The sequence below is a fragment of the Crocodylus siamensis genome, chromosome 15 (genome assembly GCF_052110815.1).
Source record: "Crocodylus siamensis isolate JL-2025a chromosome 15, ASM5211081v1, whole genome shotgun sequence".
NCBI lineage: Eukaryota > Metazoa > Chordata > Crocodylia > Crocodylidae > Crocodylus > Crocodylus siamensis.
In genome coordinates this window covers 18,323,771-18,340,511 of record NC_143409.1, presented here as the reverse complement: position 1 = coordinate 18,340,511, position 16,741 = coordinate 18,323,771, and the positions used below count along the sequence as shown (strand labels likewise).

Here is a 16,741-nt window from a genome sequence, read left to right as displayed (position 1 = left end):
TTATTCTGTGTCTCCACATCAAGCTCAGAAAGGCATTAACAGAACAGGCTGTAGCCCTATGATGATGCAAGCTTCTTGCATAAAATATAGCTGAAGTTTTCATAGAGCGTGATACCAGAATTTTTAAAAAGTGCCCTTCAAAAGCAGGTAGCAGGACATGCAACTGCAGAATCAGCCTTCCTTGTGTCTCCATCTGCATGGTGACCTGGCAGACCAATCAGTAGCTATTAGTTATTTTGCAATAGAATCAGGAGTCCCAGATGCAAACTGGATCTCCACGATGCTACACACTGTGCAGACACAGGACAGAAGATGGCCCCTGCCCCAAAGAATTTATAAAGCTATACCTCGAGTACACAATACGAACAGATGTAGGGAGGCTGAAGGTGAAGTGGAGATGTCTGCTGACTCTGCCATTAGCAACAGAGCTATGATGACACCTGCACTTTGAGATTGGGATACTATGTGGGAAAGGACAAGCCAGGTGGTGGGTAGGCTATGAAGTTAGGAAATAGCAAGACTTGAATCAGCTTCTGCACAGGCAGAAAGCAAAGCTTTTGACACTGGATGCTCTGACTCCTGTTAGCACCTCCTGCAGAGGTGGCCAGGAGAAAGGAAGAGAAAAGCATGCTATTGTATCAGGGGAGGTTCTATTTAAGCCCACAGTGAATGAAGTTTTGAGCCCAGGGTGTGGGCTTTGTTTTGGAGTAGATTGGGAAAGAAACTTGATCATGCCTGATTGTAAAGGACGAGCTACCTTTGAGGTGTAGCAGATGCATAACAGCAGAGATCATGAAGGGGACATTGACTGCAGCACAAACAATTGCATTACAACTGTGTCAGCAGCAAATCCTACTGCAGTGTATGAAGGAATGGATGTCCCCCTCTAACCTTCCACCTCCTCCAGGAACTCCATCCCTTCCTTGTCTTATACTCATCATTTCATCTTATTCTTCTCTTCAGGTCCTTGCCCTATTCAATACAAGCACATTTTTGTCTCCCCCATTGTGAAAAATACATCCTTAATCCTTTGCCTCTCCAGCTCTTTCCCCATCTCCAAATGTATAGGAAACTATCTACAACTTCTGCAGTTGGCTTCTTCTTCAGTTCAGTCTTTGGCTCCCTACACTCCTGTCTCTGCCTTTCCACTGAAACTGTTTAAATGTTCTCTTCCTAGACACAGCCCAAGAACTCAGCTCTGTGTCCTCCTTACTCTCTGGCTCACCTTTGACCAGTCCCAACTTCTCAAAAGCTTGTCCTCCCCTAGCTTTTAGCCATTTTGGTTCTCCTGTCTCTCAAACAACATTTCTTTGGTGGATCTCTCTCTGCCTTTATCCTTCTTTTACTGGGCATCCCTCAGGCTCCATCTGTATGTAGGTGTACCTGTCCACAGGCATGGCTTCAAAAACCGTCTTTATCTTGATGACTCCTAAAGCTACCTGCCTTCCTCCATACATCTCTGACTTCTCTAGATGTCCAGATGGCAAGTTAAGTCCAACAGAGCCAATGCTTTTGAGCTTGTAGATCTTTCTCCACAATTCCTTTGTACTAGCTCTTAGTTTTCACTATTATTTTTAACTACAGAAAAATAATACAACAATTTTTCTCTTGCAAAGAACTCAAACACTCATAACTATGGATTTCTGTTTGAAATATCGGGGCTTATCTTGTGAATCATGTTTGCAGACCTAATAGTGCTAACTTTATATGGCACCCTGATACACCCTCAAAAGGATCTCATGGCTTCCTGGTTGAGAAGTGTGGAAGAAATCAAACTTCACATTGTGATTGAATCAGAACTGACAGAACCAGCTTTTCTTTATTTAGGGCTATGCTGTGATCACAGGGAGGATTTCATACAGCAAGGGGAATCACCCACTTGTCTGTTTCAAAGGAATCCTCCTCCTCCTCTCTAGGTTTTCAAGCATTTTTATACTTAAGACAGATAAAGAGAAAAAAAAATACAACCTTGGAGAAACTAAAACAAGTTTACTTAATTGGACATCTGTGCACAGGGTAATAAGACATGCAGGATTTCTTATCTCAAAACATGTAACTGAAATAAGCAGTATCAGCACTTCTGGTCTCTGTCTGCCTTTCTAGTCAAGTAGGCCAGAAGCCTGACTAAATTTACTCCTACATTCCCTAATTTTCTTTTTCAACAAGTTAGATATTTATAGTCATTAGCTTTTCAACTTCTAGTTTTTCTTTCTCTTTACTTTCTGCTATTTCAACATACAAATTATATACTTCGTTTCTGGTTGATGAGCTATTCCTCACTTGCTTGGCAGCACAGCTTAAGCAACATTGTATTATCATAAACACTAGGCATACTCCAATAAAAACAACAAACAATATTAACAAACTATGAATGACGGTAGAGCCTAAGGAACTGAAAACAGAGCTAAACCAATTCAAATTCTAACTATCTGACTCATGCAGTTTAGCTGCTTCTTTTTGAATATGTTTACTTAAATCCTGGATTTCTTCTGAATTATTGGGAATATAAGTACAGCCTTCTTTACCTATTAAAGCACAGGCTCCTCCTTTGCTGGCTAGTATATAATCTAACAGAAGTTGGTTTTGCAATGTCATTTGCCTTATTTCCTTCATTTCTGTATTTATTTTATCAAAATTATCAGCAGTAGCATTAGCAATCTTTTCCAGAGATGCGGCAACTTTGTTTATCTCGGACATAGCTAAGCCTGCCCGTAGCTGGGGAACATTATACCCCAAAACCTTTGATTTTCTGTAATTTCGCGAACATTGTGAATTCTTCCTTTAGGTAAGTGAGATTTAATAGTAAAGGCAGCATACGCTGCGGAGACATAGCACGTTCATCTCCAACCGGAGAAAAGATTTTTATAGGCCTTATCTCCACACACAAAATAGTGACCAGCTAGTGCAGTATGTCCACCTGTATTACAGCGTGGGGACATCATCCATTGTGAATAATAGCCTGAAAATTGACCTGCAGGGGAGTAGTTAGATATCCAGGAACCATTAGAAAACCAAGCACCATATCTCTTAAATTCTACCTCACTTACTGGCTCCTACTACAACACTAGATCCATTACAGGTCCAACAGAACTTTCCAGGGGTGGCATAAGCTAATCGTAAATAGTCAGACCAGTTGCAACTTACATTCTGCCAAGTTTCATTTCCATGAAAATCTGAATAGTTGCATTCAAGGGTACCGGTATCATGGGTATTCCTCTGGTAGAATAGATAGGGACATGACTACACATCCAACAACGAGAGACATTTAAATCTATCCCAATTTGATTAACTAAAGACAAGAACATATTTTCATGAAATGATCTTCTTTGTTGGTGCAGAAGTGTAGTTTGGTTTACAGAGTTTCTTATAACTGATGAGTCAAGTTCATACAAGATGGCCCAAAAAGAAATACTGAGAACTACCCAAATCATGACTCATCAACTCCACCTGGGGAACCAAGAACTAGGTAGAGGCCTTTTTCCTGTCCCGAAGGGCATAGTGGTATCGTTGAGGCACATCTTCTTCACGCTGTAGTGGCAAATCCTCTTTGCCAGTAGGCGCTTGGCTCACTACTGGTCTTGAGCTCTCCTGCTGGCAGGCGCTAGGCTCACTACCAGTCTGTGGAGGCTGATTACAAGATAGATATGGAGGAGACTCTAGGTCTACCGGGGCTGATGTTTTCTTACTGTGTGAAGCATGGATCCGTGTCTGGAATCCTTGACACTTTATTGCAGTGTTGGTGGTCAGGAGTACCTGGAATGGGCCTTTCCAATGAGGTTCCAGCGATGACTTTTGTTGATTGACTTTTATATGGACCCAATCTCCAGGCAGGATAGAATGGAATGGCACGGCTCATCTGGTTCTTTGGGGAGAGCTGCCTGTACCTGTGAATGAAAAGCCTTAACACACTTCATTAGTGCCTTAAAATAGCCCAGAATAGTATCATCAAGTGAATGTATATCGCAAAAGTGGGAGGCAACAGGTGGCGAGGCGGGGAGCCTCATGGGTCTTCCCATTAGAATTTCATGTGGGCTAAGCCCAGTCTTTTGGTTGGCAGTAGATCTCATACTCATAAGGGCTATGGGAAGTGCATTTGGCCATTTTAGGTGAGTCTCAGCATAAATTTTGGCCAGTTTATTTTTCAGAATGCCATTTTGGCGTTCCACTTGGCCCGAGTCCTGTGGATGGTATGGGCAATGAAAGTTCTGTTGGATCTACAGGACTTTGCAGATTTCTTTCATTATCTGTCCAGTAAAATGAGTTCCTCTATCAGAGTTTAGGGCTAAAGGAATACCAAACCTTGGAATAAAGTCTCTGAGCAACTTTTTGCTTACAGTGATGGTGTCAGCTTTTGCACATGGGTAGGCTTCTACCCATCCAGAAAATATACGTACAATAACAAGAACATATTCATAAGAACAACATTTCTGTATTTGAATAAAATCTAATTGTAAATTTACAAACGGTCCCCAAGGTAGGGGATGTGCTGCCTTCTTTGTTTTTACAGTCTTTCCCATATTATGGGCTTGGCAAATAGGACAGGTGTGGCAGTACTGTTGAGCCACAGATGGAAAAGTTGGAGCAAACCAATCAAGCTTAACAGCTTCTATCATCCCACCTTTGCTCACATGTGCCATGCCATGGTGTATGCGAGCAAGATGAGGAAGAAGGACCATTGGGACCACCGGGCGGCCGTCTGGGGAGTGCCACAAATGGTCAGGGTGTAACAAACACCCAGCCAGTCTCCATGTATGTTTCTGTGGTTCTGGAGCCTGATCTTGGAGGGCAACGTCGTGAAGACTTGCCAATGGAGACTGGTCAGTTGAAATAGACAAAAACACAGGCATAGCCTGAGGAGTGGAAATAGCCATGGCTTTGGCAGCAGAGTCTGCCAGAGCATTCCCATGTGTAACATCATCATAAGGTTTCTGGTGAGCTTGGCATTGAATAATAGCAACAGCAGAAGGTAATTGTAAAGCATTCAACAAGGCATTTACGTATGGACCATTACTAATCTTGGCACCTCCTGAAGTGAGGAAGCCTCTTTGTTTCCAAAGTTGACCATAATCGTGTACAATACCAAAAGCATAGCGAGAATCAGTATACATATTAACAGAGGCACCAGAAGCTAGGGTGCAAGCCCTGGTGAGGGCCACAAGCTCGGCAACTTGAGCTGCATACACATTAGGTAAGTGATGGCTTTCTATAACATCATATTGGGAACATACTGCATATCCTGCAACAAGTGAACCTTTTGAGTTTCTTTGACATGCTCCATCAACATAGAATACTAGATCTGGGTTTTGCAAGGGGTTGTCCTTTAGATTGTTAGGTGAGCAGTAACAAAAATGTAATCATGGGGTTCACCATCTGAAGGGGTAGGTAACAGGGAAGCAGGGTTTAAAACAGGGCACCTAGTTAGGGTGATATTTCCAGCAGAGAGAAGCAAGATTGCATACTTAATCTAGCATTTGAAAGGTGTTGGGTTTTTGTTTTTTGTAAAAGGGCTGCTACAGCATGTGGGACAGCAACAGTAAGGGGAGAACCTAATACAAGGGTGGAGGAAAGTTCAACAGTGACGGTAGCTGCAGCTACAGCACGGAGACATGGAGGAAATCTGGCTGCAACTGAGTCAAGAGCAGAGCTATAATAAGCAATGGGATAGTGCTTGTCTCCATGTGTCTGAGTAAGTACTGCAAGTGCAAATCCATCCTTTTCATGACAAAAAAGAATAAAAGGTTTAGTATAAGCGGGAAGGCCTAAGGCAGGAGCTTGCAACAGAGCTTGTTTAATAGAGGCAAAGGCGGCTTCAATCTTTGAAGTCCAGGGTAAAGTCTCAGGGTTATTAACAAGAGTCAGATTTTGCAATGGCTTGACTATAGAGGCATAGCCGAGTATCCACTGATGGCAGTAGCCAGCCATGCCTAGGAAGGTATGCATTTGGGACACAGCAATTGGTCTAGGGATTTTAAGAATAGCTTCTATTCTGGAAGAGGAAAGCAGTCATTCTCCAGCAGAAATATCATGACCTAAATTGTGGACATGAGGAAGACAAAGTTGTAGCTTTTCTTTAGATGCCTTATGGCCTTTTAGGGCAAGAGAGGTGAGGAGAGTTAAAGAATCAGTTTTATAGGCTTCAAGGGAGGTAGATGCCAAGAGCAAATCATCAACACATTACACAAGCACAGAATTTTGTTTAAATATTATGTCATCTAGATCTTTCTTCAGAATTTGAGAAAAAAGAGAAGGGGATTTAGTATAGCCCTGGGGCAACTGCTTCCAGGTATACTGAAGTCCTTGATAGGTAAATGTAAAGAGAAACTGGCTATCAGGGTGTATAGGAATAGAGAAAAATGCAGAACACAAGTCCACAACAGTAAAATAACAAGCATTAGGAGGAATATAGGACAAGATATTAGCTGGATTTGGTACAACAGGAAAAGTAGGTAAAACTGCAGAATTTACCGCACGAAGGTCTTGTACAAAGCAATGGGTATTCTTTCCAGGTTTTTTACAGGAAGAATAGGCGTATTACAAGGGCTCTTAGTCGGGACAATGATACCTTGCTTTAAAAGGGCAGTTATAACAGGGAGTATCCCTTCTTCAGCTTCTGGATGTAAATGGTATTGAGCAACTTTGGGTAAAGGCTTAACTGGGTTTAATTTAATTTTTACAGGCTGGGCAGTATGGACTTGTCCTACTTCATTAGCATGCTGGAACCAGAGAAATGGAGGGACAGCTTTTATGATTTCTTCTTGCAACACAGAAAGATCAGGGAACTCAGGTTCAGGAGGTGAGCTAGCTAAAGTGGCAAGTACTGCTATCTCATTATCACAGGGGACATCTAAACAAACACCATTAGGAGAGCAAGTTTACAAAGCAAATCTCTGCCTCATAAATTAACAGGAGAACAGGGACTAAGGAGAAAGGCATGTTGATCAGAAACAGGACCAAGAGAAACATGTAATGGTTGGGAAACAGGATGAGGAACTATTTTATTTGAAATTCCTACAGCGTTTACAACAGCAGAGAAGAGGGGAGTTGTGGAAAATTCTTCAGCTCCAAGAGTAGAGCAGCTTGCACCGGTGTGTACCAAACATTTTGTAGAGATGCCATTTATCACGCAGGAAACAAAAGGATCATCTTGATTAAGTGGGAGAAGTGGGGCTGTGATGATGTTACTATTCCTCAGGCTGGCCTAACAGGAGGCTTTCTGGTTCGGGACAGAGAACTGAATGAGAGGAGGTGTTGGCGAGTTAAACATCATCTCCGGCTGGCCAGGCCAGTGAGGACATTAAGCCTTCCAGTGTCCTAGTTGGCCACAATAATGACAACTGTCATTATTTTGGGACTGAAATCTTCTTCGTCCCATCCCACGACCACATCCCCTGCCTCTGAACTGTCCTTAATGGAAACCTCAGTTTCTGCTCCTGCCTAAAGTCTGTAATTGTAATGACATTAGCTTAGTTTTCGTGGATTTCTTTTTCTTCTCCTGGCAGGTTGTACAATGATTTGCAATGGTGACTAGATCTGCAAATGGCTTAGTCTGCCAACCTACAGCAATTGTGCACAACTGTTTCTGGACTTTAGAAAGAAGTCCGTGGACAGAAGTGGAAGCAACTGCTTCTGGGGCAGTTTCAGCTCCATTTACAATACCAGAATGTCTTTCAAATACTAGTTTCAAGCAGTGCATGTAGTCTGCTGGGGATTCTCCTTTATTTTGTTTACAGTTATGTATTTTGGCCCAGTCAGTTTTCCTGGGGCAAATTTTAAGCACAGCCTTAAGAAGGCGTCTTCGGGCATCACTAAGTAATCTCCTATTCCCGGGTCTTGAGGTCAAGTAGCCTGTGCGATGAGGTGGTTGCAGACCTCAGAGGGCAGAACACTTCTCATTAATTGGTTCAAATCTGCCCATGTTGGATTATAACAATGGATTACAGTGTCTAATTCATCTCTAAATTTTTGGGGTTCCTCTCTGATGTTGGGAAATTGTTTAACAAGTTTTAGGAGATCTCCTGGGGTCTAGGGAACAGGGACTGTGATTGCCCTGGAAGTTGGTGTAAAGGCGTAAGCTGAGCCTTTTTAGATTTTAAAGAAGGGCCTGGACCATATTGAGTACCAGACCTTAAACAAGAGGAGGGGGTTGAGATTTCAGGAGACAGATGCCATGCCTCCGGTGGACGTGGGCATGCCCCAGGAGCAGGTGACGGTTGTTGAGTGATAGTTTCCTGGTAAGGTGGGCTAATCCTGCTGGAAGAGCCTATTTGGTTACTTTGGACTTTTTCAGGTTCAGATTGTGCCTGGGACTGATATGGGGGTGGCACATTAAGAAAATCAAATATATCTTCTGCAGATTCATTCTCAGTTATTTGTGGATAAAGTTGTTTTGGTGCTGATGGTACTATTGATGTGGGTCCCCCTTTTGGTGCACTTTTCTGTTTTAATTCCTTTATCTGAGATTTCAGTTTCTCTTGGGAGTCCTTAAGACTCTGAACTTGAGATCATAGAATCATAGAAGTAGGGTCGGAAAGGACCTTGTAGATCTTCAAGTCCGACCCCCTGCTTGGGCAGGAGAAAAAACTGGGCTCAAATGATCCCAGCTAGGTAGGCATCAAGCCTCCTCTTAAAGACCCCCAGGGTAGAAGCCAGCACCACTTCCCTTGGAAGTTGGTTCCAGATCCTAGCCACCCTAACTGTGAAGTAGGATTCTTGACGTCTTTTGAAAGCTTCTTCATACCAATCAAAAACTGTGTCCCGCTGAGTCTGTGGTATATTACTACCTCTTAACTCAAGATCTCTGCAATGTTCCCTCTAGGGGAAACTGCCGGCTAAAATCATCTCTAGTATACCAGTTCCATTTGTCTAGAAACTTACAACTTTTATGGCCATAGTGCATGTACATGTACAATGCTGGAGTCCCTTTTGGCGGAGCTGGTATGTCTTTAGACTCTCCGCTCCCCATATCTTTAAACTCAATTCACACTGGTCTTTCATACAGGAATGGCTTATTGAGGGTGTCCAGTTAGGCTGTGAGATTTGCTAGTGGCACAGAGATGCTGTGGCTAATATCCAAAGACAAGACTCCACTGCAATAACAGCATACAATGCAGTTACTCACGGTTAGACACGGCTCATTTATGAGGGTGGGGAAAGGGTAAACCTGTCTACTGAGTCATGAGGTTCCACTTGGGCCCCCTTGCATTCAAAACTGCCCTTCCAGACAGCCTTGGGGTGGCTGAACCCAACCTTAGTCTCAGACCTGGTCAGTGGCTCATATTTCTCAATTCATACAAGGGAATTTCTGTGTTGAGGCATGAGGTTCAAGAGCATTTCTTTAGTCTCAGCCTTGGTCAATGGTTATCGTGGAAAACACTCACACTTTAAGAGTTTCCACCTTGCACCCTTGCTTTCAAAGATCACACAGAACAAATCTGTTGTCTTCGGGGAGGCTGCACAAGGTTTCCATTCCTGGCCTCAGAGAGACCTCATGGTTCTTTACAGAACTTAATTCACACGGGGAAATACTTTCATTGACAACAGCAACACAGAGTCTTTAACCTTAACTCTTTCTACTCACAGTTACCACTTACAGAGTGGGTCTGACACTTCTGGCAGAAAAAATGTTCAGATAGGGTGAGCCTCAAGCAGTGAATCAGGAAGACACAGAGACAGACTCTCACTGAAAAGCTCCAATAGAGATTTCAAAAGGTCTCTTACCTTGGTTTGGTGCCAGGACTTCAGTGAAGAGATGTCTGTGTCCCAAATGATCACTCTGGGCATCTCTATCCAAGTCACAGCATCAAACTGTGGAAGAAATCAAACTTTGCATCGTGATTGAATCAGAACTGACAGAGCCAGCTTTTCTTTATTTAGGGCTACACTGTGATCACAAGGAGGATTTCATACAGCAAGGGGAATCACCCACTTGTCTGTTTCAAAGGAACCCTCTTCCTCTCTAAGTTTTCAAGCATTTTTATACTTAAGAGAGAAAAAAAAATATGACCTTGGAGAAACTAAAACAAGTTTACTTAATTGGACATCTGTGCACAGGGTAATAAGACATGCAAGATTTCTTATCTCAAAACATGTAACTGAAATAAGCAGTATCAGCACTTCTGGTCTCTGTCTGCCTTTCTAGTCAAGTAGGCCAGAAGCCCGACTAAATTTACTCCTACAGAAACAATGTCCTAAGTGAGCAGTTGGGGTTAAGGATCTTCTTTGCTAAGTGTTGGAGCCTTGATCCTCAACCAGGGATGCTATCTAATATAAAAATAAAGCAATAATGTGGAATGGTGCAGATACTCAGAAAACTTGCTGGCAATCTTGTAATCTACCATGCAGTTCAAGGAACAGGTGCTTCACAGAGGAATCAGGAGCTGGACTTCTTGTTTTGTCACGAAACATGGAGTCTCTAACTCCTATAAGTCATCTTACTGCCCTCTTCCAAGGAGACCTGGAAGGAGAGGTAATGAGTTGGCCACGCAGCTGCCATGTGATTTATTTTCCAGGCAACATTATATCATTTTCCATATAAATGAGCCTAGTGTAATCTGCTGTAATTTTCCATCTCAAGCTATGAGCAGTCCTTCAGTTACATGAGAGCTCATGAGTGATTCACTGAAAAGGCTCATTTTAACTCCATTAGCCCAGAGATTCATCATAGCATCACCAGCCCATCTAGGTCAAATGGAAAGACAACAAGAGCAATGTACAGGTCACCAGCATCTCAACATCTAAGGGCCAGCATTTCTCCATAAGCTTCAGCAAGGTACTGTATTGTAGTAATTTGCCCTTCTTTAATAGAAGTGTGATGCATCATCCTTGAAAAGGGCTGATCAATACAATTCCCTGAAATGCACACTGAGACTACTGCCATTGCTTTGTAGACGGAGCCGTGCTAACTAGCCTGCTGCCCCAGGCAGATTTACAGCCACATGGATGCACAATATCTCATCTGACATAAAACAGTCCATCACAATCACTTAATTTGCGGCCTCTGAATGCTGCATTGTTTGTTCCTTCAACTGTCTAAATCTCATCGTTGCCAGGGACTGATTAGGACTAAATGAAACCCAGATCCACCAATGCGTCTGCCCTCCTCCAAGAGCTCTTCCTACCCTGGAGAGACCCTGGGGATTATACTTTTCTTCCTTCTTCAGCCTGGCAACTCCTGCTCTCTCCACCAATTAGAAAAGTCTTTTTCTCTCATGTCCCCCCCCAACCCTTCCCTTTTCTTTATAACCTAGCAGCTATCTGCTGGCATTTCTGCTCTGCTATAGCTCTTTTCATTTCACCAGTGCAAAAAGGGCAATAAAAGTGACTGAACTGTGTACCTGGGAACTCTCTCTACCTAAGAAGAAACACAGGTTGTATTGTGGCTCTACCAAACACCGCTTACTCTCTTCTATGAGGGGAATGTAGCAGTCTTCAAAGCTTGAATTATTCCTAAGAGACCTTGGCTGTTCAGCATAATTTAAAGCAGTCTTGAGGCCTGAGTCAAACACAGTTAAGCCAGACCCAAATATAAGGCCATATAGATTTATATTGCTTCTTCTAACCTCCTCCTCTCAGCAATCTCACTCTCCCCTTCCTCTCCAGCTGCCACTCAGGGATTTTTCTCACCTGGTCCACAGCTCAGTGATCAGGAACGATGAAAGCTACAAAGGTGACTTAGACCTATGTTAGAGAACCCTAGAAGAGCCTGTCTGTATCTATTAAGAGCTTTCTTAAACCAGAGCTGAAAGCAATGATCAATAGGAGATGGAAAGACGGAGGAAATTAGCAGATGTTTGATATAAAGTGGGAGGTAAAAACAAACGTATATTTAAGCAGCCATGAAGAGAATGTTATTTTACTTTTTAAAAGCATTAGGGTAAAAACAGCATCTCTCCAGTTGCAGGTTCTGTTTCTCTGGTCTTCCCCTGGAGCACTTGACTTTGCTCTACTCTCTCTAGTTTTCTCTCAACAGTCTAACCTGCCAGGCAACAAACTTTTCCCAATGGAGATGTCAGACTTTTAATCCAGACATTCCTTTCCCTTTGGTTCCACTCTAACAAACAGCATGTTCGTATAGGAAAGCCAGAGAGAAACATCCTATCCCACAGCCCTTTGCATTACCTAGGGACAAGCTATCGTTATTAGTGCCAAAGGCCTGAGAGTTACATCATGTGTTTGCAGTTTGGGAAATGGTGGCCCCGGGGGGATGTTTAAGGCAAAGAATTTTCTGATAAACATCTGTATTTTATTTCTTGTTTGAGGCAAAAAAGTGTACAAGTGTCATGCTGGGGAGACTCCAAACTGGTGGCAGTGGAGCCCTTCAGGGTTTTATGTCTCCGCACTTTTTTCCTAAAATTCTCCCATTGAGGTTTATGCTGCTGCAGCTGTGTTTGTGGTTATGGCAGTTAAGAGTGTGGACAAGGTCTCTTTGGCTCTCACTGTGTTTGCTGGCATGGGACTAGGTGTCTACACTGGAAAAAAATGAAGAACTTGCCTGACATTACTCCCAAATGGAGACAAGCCTGCTCTGAGCAGCTTTTGACAGCACAGTGTCTACACTCCAGTCCAGTCGGCAATTTTTTTCACACAAATAATTCACATGATTGTAAGCTCCAGTGTAGGCTGCACAATGATAGGTTCTTTTTCTTCTGGGATTTGTCTTTAAGGCCTCATATTCAGACAGAATAAGACTCAGCTATTCAATGAAGAAATCACCCATTAAGAACTATTTCCTCCTTTTGCAGGATTCAGTGTTTTGATTTACTGTGCTGGTGCTAACAATCTGATTATCACTTTAGATACCTGAGAATAATAAGACAGCAAGGAGGAACTGCAATGATCGCCTGTCTAATGTGGCAGAAGTACTGAATTCACCAGCAAGTCATTCTAGAGAAAATCTCAGACCTTTCAGTAGGCAGGTGCAGAATGGCCAGTAGTAAACTCATTATTACAACAAAAGAAACAAGGCTGACACTGTTCAAACTACTGCTCTGACATACAAACCAGGCTTTCATACGACAATTTTCCACTGGCTGATCTGAAAATAAAATTCACCTGAAATGGAATAGATGTCTGTTTTTGTGCTCCACTGCCCTTCTGTATGTCTGCCTTTACTTGTCTCAATAGAGCTATCAGTGTAGCATGAACAAGGTGGAATTCAAGCAATAACAATGCTCCTATACGTAAAGAAAAGAAAAAATAAAATATTCTATTAATCCCTTACTGGGAGCTTGGAAAAAGAAAGCACCGGAGAATATACAGTCAATTGTGCCCCTTCTGTGAGACTAAGAGGGTTTGATTCATGAATCTCTGTGTGGAGCACTTTCAAATGAAGTCTCAGAGCTGTTCGCAAGCTGCAAAACAAATAATCTCTCTGCTGAGGTGTGACATCATGCCTCCAAGGTACAGTGCTCCCAAGGGCTCTTGTTAAACCATATCAGGATGGATTGCATTTCACTGACACAATGTTTGGATAGAGAAAACAAGCCTTTGCGTTCCTACAGCGCATCTGCTCAGTCAATCCTGGTGGGTCAGAACACAGGGGGAATTGGAGTGTTTCACGTTCTTCTTTGCTGAAGCTGTGACCCTGAGCTAAATGCAGTCCTGGTACAATTCCACTGTGTGATAGTTCCAGCTGCCTGTACTGAATATTGAAAGTGCAAAGCATCTCCAACAATGTAATTATACTGCTCCCTTATTCATGGTCTTTCCTCTGAGAATGTAAAACCCACAGCAAACCCCAGTGAATTTAGCCTCACAGGACCACTGATGCTTCTTACAAATGGGGCAACCAGGATACAAAGGGGGCCCAGACCCTCAAAGGTAATGAGCTGCCTAACTCCAATGCAAAGCAACAGGGTCTTAGCCTAAGAGACTTGCCCAAGGTTATGTGGTAAGTATAGAACCTAGGTCTTCTGACTTTCCAAGCCAAGCTTCAATCTCTTGGTCATGTTTTTTTATTCTTAGGAGGTTGCTCCAACTCCATGGAACAATTTCCATTAACTTCAGCAGAGATTGGATCGTGCTCAAATACCTAGGTATTGTACTGATTCTGCCATGCAATATCTGGCATTTATGCTATGTCTCTTGGACAGCCAGTAGACAATATCCAAGCTGTAATAAGCCCGGATAAATGCCACAAATTAGCTTGAAAACTAGAATCTAAAGGTGGGTAGTAAATAGAGGGGTTCTGTAGTCATGTATGCAGTTTACAAGAGTAAACCTGTTTCATGTCAAGTGGTATATCCAAACCCTTTATGCCTCAGTGGGAAATTTGGAGGATTCATGCCAATTGATAACACATTCTATAAACCAGAGATGCTTGCTGAAATTGGAATCTATCTTTGCTTGATTTCTTCCCACCCTTCTCAAGTGGGAACTCATAATGTAATTATCGCTAATAATAAGATAATCTGTCATATTTCATTTCACAGTAATTAACAGGAGTCATTTCACTTCTCCCAGGACAGACTGCATCAGCTCACAACAACGATACTGAGCAGTTTAGGACAGGAAGTAGAAAAGTTTACTACCTCCCTTTGAAACCAAGGTAATTTTTTGCCAGAAGGTAGTTACTTAAATGAGAATTAGGTCATGTCTCTCTACTATTTCAAAGTGGGATCTTTATGTAAATCTTTTAGTGGAGCTCATTACATAAGCTTGTCTCAGATAAGCCTGCTCCTTTTCCAAGATGCTGAATGCCAAGTTTCAGCCTGGAGCGCATTTTACAGTGAAGGAGAATAATGTCGTCTTAGTCATGACACAATATCCTCAATCCTGGAAGGAGATGCATTGTGTCTTCAGCCATAAAAGTGAAATGGAATCTTCTTGACTGATTTCCTTAATAGTGCAAATAGTGTTACAAGTCGTGGTTTGTGCCCACACCTGGGAATGCATCATTGTATCTAGAAAGGCATTCTCCTTTTTTTTTTGCAGATTGTTTTACAATGCTTTTCATCTATAGCTCCCACAGTGCTCCACAAAGCGCCAACATCCTTATTTCACAGATGGGGAAATCAAGATGCAGAGAAGAGCAGTGGCTGTCTGATTCCATCCACAGGACAATGACAGACCCAGGCCTGGAGCCCAGCCCTCCTGACTGCTAATCCACTGCTCTGTTTGTGGGTCATCTTGCTCCAAGAAGTGATTTTGACATGGTCAGTCTCCTCATGCCCTTTCAAAGCTGCATTACAGAGGTGAGTTGGAACAAAACCTGAATGTAGTCCCACATTCTCACGGACTTCAGCAGGTCTTTGTGAGCACAGGAATTACTTTCTGAGGGCACATGAGGGTCTCATCTGGTCCTTTGTTTAGTCCCCAACAGCATCAGGTATTTCTGAGGGAGATGCAAGAAATCCCAAGCTTTGCAAATGTGAAGTAACTTACTGAACAAAAGAACTGCCTTCCTTATCCTCAGCAAGCAGCATTAAGCATAAAGTTTTTTTGCAGGTTTTCAAACAAACTTAAACTAGCTTTGTTTTTGGTACATAAATGAGATAGCAGTTCAATCTCTCTTATCAGTACAGGTGTGAGGGAGCTTGGGAGGCAGCTCAGCTTATACACACACTTAAAGTTACTGGACGCTTTACAGCACATACAGCATCAGAACTGGCTTTTGATGTTACCTTGAGAGAAAAAGAAAAATCTGCTTGTCTGAGTAAACTGTTGCCAGTGAAATATCACAGCAGACTGAAATCTTGCATACCCAATACATCCTGGCAGACACGGTTTGAATGTCCTGTCCTGCATTATGACAAATACCTGACAAGCCACATTCAGACAGTAGAAAGCTCTTTCCACTCTGCTGTCCTAGGAAGAAATGGAGAAAAAAGCCTGAATATGTTTTAAAATAAGCTGCTTGAGTAGGAAATGTTCTCTGAAGCATATCAGAGTACACACCTAAGACTGTTCGTTAATTAAACATCAGTGACATATTTAATGCTCTCTATACGTTAACAACATGGTATTTGTATTGCCTTTGCTAAAATCAGAGGCTGCTCCTACAGGAATGATTGAAGAAGTTAGAATTACACATGCAAACATTGGCCCCAAGTAAAGCCCCTTTTCAAAGATATTAGATCATATTCTGGACTCGGTTACATAGGAGTTGCTCTGCTGATTGCATCCCTTACTCCATGGTTTAGCTTAGGTCAGGATCTGACTCCTAAGGATACTGTTTACCCACAGGTCATTCTTTAAGATCATTTTGGCTTCCTGGGAAAGTCTGATCTCAGACACAAATTTACATTGCAATATCTTGGGACTCCAAATGTCAGTGCTAAGTAAAGTTCAGATCCATCATATCCATTTTGATTATCCTTTCCTCTAGAGATTTTCCGAAAGCTGAGCACTAGCACTGTGAATTCATGCACGTGTCTCACACATGCGTAAGCCCACAGAGCTAAAGGATAAGAACACTCTACAGGCTTAGCTCTGCACTAACACTACCAACATAAGTGATGCTATACCAGTAGTGAAACAGGGCTCCATCTTTTGCTACTGAGACCAGATCCATTTGCAAAAGGTGCTTTGGGCACTGACAGATGTTACATTTATTATCTGATTATGTTACTTACATGGTAAATTGTAACATTCCACACATTCAACCAATTATGGCAAAATAAAATGGCAAACCAGCCACAAAGAGTTTCCACATTTAACATGGATTGTCTTTGTGATAGGTCTGTATTGTGCCTTGAGTGTGTGGTATGTGTCCCACACCTAGGGCTGCCCTGTTTTTAGGATG

General features: G+C 42.4%; 1 long non-coding RNA gene across 2 annotated transcripts; it reads right to left on the bottom strand.

The window, feature by feature from the left end:
- Nucleotides 1–890: 890 nt before the first annotated feature.
- On the bottom strand, nucleotides 891–15,806 carry LOC149852177 (uncharacterized). Of its 2 annotated transcripts, none has more exons than XR_016439301.1 (4): nucleotides 15,757–15,806; nucleotides 13,051–13,172; nucleotides 9,718–9,804; nucleotides 891–3,920 (listed from the first exon to the last, which is right to left on the bottom strand). It is a non-coding gene; the product is annotated as an uncharacterized LOC149852177 (long non-coding RNA). The 2 variants fall into 2 exon arrangements; XR_016439302.1 differs by having other exon boundaries at nucleotides 891–3,884.
- Between the last annotated feature and the right edge of the window lie 935 nt (nucleotides 15,807–16,741).